The following is a 6,000-nucleotide window of genomic DNA, read 5'->3' on the forward strand; positions in this document are numbered from 1 at the left end:
GGTGCAGGCGAATGGCCAACTTCTGCTCCGATCCATTAAGGTAGTCCACAGATTTAGCAAGTGGTATGAAATGATGTTGTTTCTGGGAAAGGGGATCGGGTTTAATCATAGCAATGTTTTACTGCATCTGGACAGCGAGACTGCAGATGCTGGAGGCCAGAGTCAATAAATGTTGCCCTGGAAAAGCACAGCAGGACAGGCAGCATCCGAGGAGCAGGAAAGTCAATGTTTCGGGCATAAGCCCTCCATCAGGACTGTGCCCGAAACATGCCTCTCCTTCTCCCTGTCCACACGGTCCTGGGAGGCCTTTTGATAAGAAGCATTACCAGTTTAGGTATTGGATGCGAAAGCTTTTTGAACCATACACGATTTTGTGAAAAAATTAGCTGGATACATATTTTATGTTGTTAGGGCGTTTGAAACTACAGAATAAGTGTGAAGAATAAAATGTGTTGATTGATAAAAATGCTTAGGCGGGTACTGCACCTTTTAAAGAGAGTAAAAGTTGGCAAGGACTTAACAAACACAGAGTGTGCTGATTTTTTTTAAAAAAGTAACATTTGACTGAAAGAAACAGTTGAGCTGAGTGCTATGATATGCAACAAATTCGATTTAGGCCGATCAGTTTAACTTACGCCCAAGAAACCAAAATCCAAACGAATTTGAATGTTAATGCTATAAAACCAATGAGACATTCTGGTGTTTTGTGGTATAAAATCGGGCATTTTGAACAGTTAGCCAGGGCGGCAAAAAGCACTAATAAATGCAGACTGCCTGCAGAATCGCTCTTTGAAAGGGACCTGTTTCCATGAAATCTGTGCAGTTGAAGACCGAAGAAAAGACCCGGGAAAACCGACAGATGAAGATTCACAGGAAAATCGACATAACTCACTCGGGGTTTTGATGTTCAATTTCTTTTTGTAAATCTTAATCGGGTGGTTTTATTGGATCAGTACATTGCTATAGAGTGGGAAGTAGATAAACTGATCAGACCAGGATGAGTACAGTGTGGAGAGTTGTTGATTAATGTTCTCTTTTTTTTCTTGGAGTTAAAAAATAAACTATTATTTCTTTCGATAGATAGTGGGATTTGGTCGTTCTTTGTCACTCACACTTTTACAGACTATAGGCGAGGTGATTTTTTTTTCTGTGTGTCTGGTTTAAATTAGCAGAAGGGCTTCACACACTGTCGTAACATTGATTTTTAACGCAGATATAATGAAGACATCAACCGATTCCTTAAAATTATGCAGACCCATGTAAACATGCCATGAAATTATGCAGCTGGGATTTTGTTTTTCTTTTGCTCAGAAAAGGCACTGTGTACAACAGCAGTAATGATGCATTTGTATATAGGATCTTATCATCCATTGCAGAGAATTTTCAAGGAAATCACACGTGGTCCTTTTTGGTGTTCAGTTAGCATTATTTCATAGTTTAACACAGGGAGGGATAAAAATGTTACCTGCCACAGAAGCAGCAGCCTCGTGCCCCCCTCTCTCATTTTTTTCCACCTGACAAGAGAAAAAAAAAATCCTGCGTCATCTTTACCAATCGTGTAGGTTTCCTGATGAAAGATTCTTTGGCATCTTTCCACTGTCTGACGTAAAGTGAATTGAACCAAATCCAGCTGTTCCGGGGAGATAGCCTGGAAGCAGCTTGTGTGAGCGGAAGAACTTCAGAGGACCGAATAACATTTGGGACATTCTGTCATCTTTCCATTTGTTAAGAGTTCAGCTATTAAAGAACTCGAGAAAGCTTTCTTTTTTTGATTTGTCTTAAAATGTGTGTGTTCATGTGTGCATGCAGCGGCACTTTTGTGTGTTTGTCACAGTTCTCTAGAAGGTGAGCCAGGCTGACACTTATATCATTGGCCTTATCACTAAACTTTGAAATTTCTTGTAACCAGTGGAGGAGTGTGACTGCAAAAGGAATCAGTGACCCTGTAACATTGGTTGGAACACGAATGAGAAATTCTGAAAGAGCTGTAAAAGCGGGAATTCCCTTTCCCAGAAATATGTGATGTCTAGGTGTTTGTATTGAACAGAGAAATGAATGAATGGAAATGGTGCATCCAGAAAAGTGCTTTTAAGACCACAACCAGATCAGCTACGAACTTAGTACCTGGTACAGCAGTGGCAAAGTGGTTAATGACCCACTCCTGCTCCTCACTCAAATGTTCCAATGTTCTATTCAGCCCCGCACAGGAGCAGATGGAGGCCACTTGCACGAAATACGTGGTTCACAGTAACACAGTATATCATTCAGTTCCTCCAGACTGACACACACAGTATGGTGTGGATTGGAAAATGCTATTGGGTAATACAAGCTGGGTTTGAAAGACGCCTCTGGTCTCTTTACAGAGTGTTTCCGCTCTGCAATCTGCGGTTCATTTGTTGGTCATGTAGTGGACCCAGATTACAGCCCAGATTGAAAACAGCCCACAGACATCACTCAGAGATGATACACAAAATTATTTGCGCTCTCCGACTGCAACATTCAGGAAAATTACAACCATTAACTTTCCAGATACAAGATATCAGAGCATAAGGAACAGGATGACGTAGGTCGGCCAGTCAATCCTGCTGTGCCATTGTAGACCATGATGGCTGATTCACTGTTGGTAGCAATTCCATTCAATTCCCAATTCTTCACACCCTTCAACAAAATGATAGTGGGCAAAAACCAATCTAGCTCCACTGTAACTACGTTCAGTGATCTAGATCCCCGAACTCTCTCATCCAGATGGTTCCTGACATGTATTACCCTCTGTGAGAAGAAAACACTCCCCACACAGACACAATAACCTATTGATGAGTTCAAAAGAGGTGAACACAGGAGCCCAGCTAAGAGTGGCAGACCCTGATATGAAGGCCGGAGTTGACTAAGTATGGTATCAAGGAACGCTGACTAAATTAAATTTCGTGGGCATCAGCCACAATATCTCTTCTGGTTGGGGTCATCCATAGCACAACAGAAGATATGCGTGGTTTGTGGACATCAATCCTTTCAGTTCCAGGACAACACTTCAAGACATCCTCAGGGGAGCTTCCTTAACACAAACAGCTCCAGCTGCTGCATCAATCCTTTCCACCACCATAAGATTAGAAGTTGTGATGGTCACTGAAGATCAGACAATATTCAGGACATTTTGTACACTGTCAGCTCCTGAACCAGTCTGCGTCCATATGCAGCAAGACCCGGACAACATTCAGGCTTGTGCTGTTAAAGTGTCGGTAACATTCATGATACAGCACGGCCAGATACTGCACATTTCCACAGTTAAAAGAGGAGCTCATTCAGCATCTCAATGTGGTTGCACCCGGATATGAGGAAGTAATTCAGGCCATCGAAACGAATGAACAAGAAGAGGGACAAACCATTCAACACTTCTGCCTGTTCCACAAGAAAAGAAGCAGTCTCGTCAGTGCATCTAACTGCTAAACAGGAACGTGAAAAGTCCAATCAGACCCTTGAGCGTGTTCCATGCGACCTGGACGAGAACATTCATCTCCTCAAGGGTTTATGGAGAAAAAGGAGGATGTCATTGATGCTCCAACGTGACAAACAAAAGGAGCAGAGACTGCACTCAGCGATGGCTCCATGATGTTCCTCGTAGCCCCATTGCATGTGGAATGTGTGCCATTTTAACATAGTTTCCTGGCGGTGAGGAGAGAAGCCACATATCTTATGCGAGGTCTCAAGGAGACATCTTCCCCCTCCGAGAAGACAGAACCATGTTCTCCATCCAGGACAGAAGCTGTTGGGAATAGTTAACTGTTTTAGAGTAAAGATATTTTGGCTGCTGTCGGGATTGTGGATAACATGACGTTCTGTGCAGAATCACACATACCGAATGTACTATATTAATGTCGGAGACTGTATGCAAACCCTGAACCTGTCTCTGTCAATCGACATGGAGAGTAGGGCTGAAGTAGGAGAAACGTTCTCAGAGGCACTTAAACTATCGAGAATTATAACCCGCGTAAAAAAATACAAACAATGGAATTTATCACGTTCTTAGTGTCTGTTTAGAACATAATGAGTGATTGCCCATTCCCCTCAAGTTTCAATGCAATTACCTCTTATTGTGTCACAGAGCTACAGATTAATCTTCACTCACTCCTCATGGTACAATGATTCCTGTGATTAGTCTGTTGACACTCTTTCACACTCTCTCTGTGACGAGGAGATCATTCCTTATAAAGGAGAGAAAATCTGCCCACAATACCCTAAATACTGCCTCAACAACACTCTCAGGGATGATCATAATAATTCCCTTCCCTCACTTTGCCGTCTCTGTTTCTTTCCTGTGGTGTGAAAAAGCCATTCCTTCTCTATGCCCTGAGACTGACGTGAAATTTACAAGTTCCTTCCGTCTGTACATCAACATCAATAAAGCCAACACCAGAGATGGAGATGAACATCACTCTTGTGGAGAACTTCAAAGATATAGAATCCACCTAAAACAAGGAATGGTCACCTCCCCCAATGGAAATGGGCTGTGGGAATATGGTAAACACGGAGAGGGAGGAGCTATCTTTCCTTTGTTCTTCCCTCACAGGATGTGTGCAGCCCTGGTCAGACCAGCATGTTATACCGATCTGAAACTGAGTGGCTGGTTCAGCTGTTCCACAGGACAGTAAAGAATAAACTACATTGCTGTGGGATTGCAGTCACACGGAGACCTGTCCAGGCAAGGATGACCCATTGTCTTCTCATAAGGACATGAGGCAAGCAGATGGGCTTTTTCTCACAAATGATCATGGTTTCATTTTAATTATATCAATTTCTTTCATGAGATGTCAATGGATTATTATTCAATGGCAGTAGGTTAAGTGTCATTGACTTGAGCACTATACACTGTCTTACATCTGACAGATTTTGTTCAGAGAACAAGTTAAACATCTCAAATGCAATTATTTTGTAGTGGACATGTGGTTTGAAGAGATTTGAAGAAACAGCTGTATCGGATTTAACAAAAACACAAACGATGGTTCATTCAGGAGTTGCACTGAGGCTGAGGAGGCGACTGGGATATCATAATGGTGGTATTGGACAGGATTGGTGGGTAGGGAGGATATGGAAATGAAAATTTGTGCAGGACAGAAAGGATTATGGAGTTTGAGTTCCTTCTCGCATATCTGTGAGTAATTTGTAAATAGTAATTTGCTTTATATATTTTATAAGGAAAGGAACTTTTGATTGGAACTGAAGACATTGATTGCCATTTCCTATTATTTACATATCATGAGCAGAAATTCAGTTCGACCCAGTTTAACAGTCAAAGAGAATGACTTACTAAGAACACCAACTATAGTGAGGATGGGTTAGTAACCACCTTGAATAATCCAAAGGATTTCCTGGATCCGCCATGCTAATGATATCCAAGGCTGAGAAAGAAAGTAAAGACCCAAGGATAAACTCCTGTTCATTGTGGGCACATTCAAGTCTAATACTCTCAGATTCTGATCCATTGTTGGAACATTCGAGTGTAATGTTCTCAGATTCTGATCTCTCCTCCCTTCCCTTTGGAGCTGCTGATCCCTGTTAGTGCTGTCGGTAATACTCCCTCTCACACTATCGGATAATACATTGACAGAGCCCATTTATCGTTTAACGATGGAAACCCTCCACTGGGATAATTAGAATCCACAGAGATTGACAAGAATCACAGTCGGTGAACAATTAGCTCCAGTTAAACCCTTTCAATTCAATATTAATTTTATTAAAATTCAAAATAACGTTTAAAATTTTCACAGTCCGCATGGGATATGTTGGAGTGACTGTGGGAAGGGATGTTGGAGATGGCAGATTGTTTGTGTGCAATCATTCAATCTGCCTTGGATATGAGAGCAATGACAGAGAATTGTTGGAACATAAACGAGTTTCTCCATTTATCAATGGAAATGATAGCCTGAAATTATTGATCAGTGATTATATTGATGAATTAACTTTTATAGCCCAAAATCTGATGGGAAAATGTGTTTAATATAACAT

Source organism: Chiloscyllium punctatum, chromosome 50 (genome assembly GCF_047496795.1).
Source record: "Chiloscyllium punctatum isolate Juve2018m chromosome 50, sChiPun1.3, whole genome shotgun sequence".
NCBI lineage: Eukaryota > Metazoa > Chordata > Chondrichthyes > Orectolobiformes > Hemiscylliidae > Chiloscyllium > Chiloscyllium punctatum.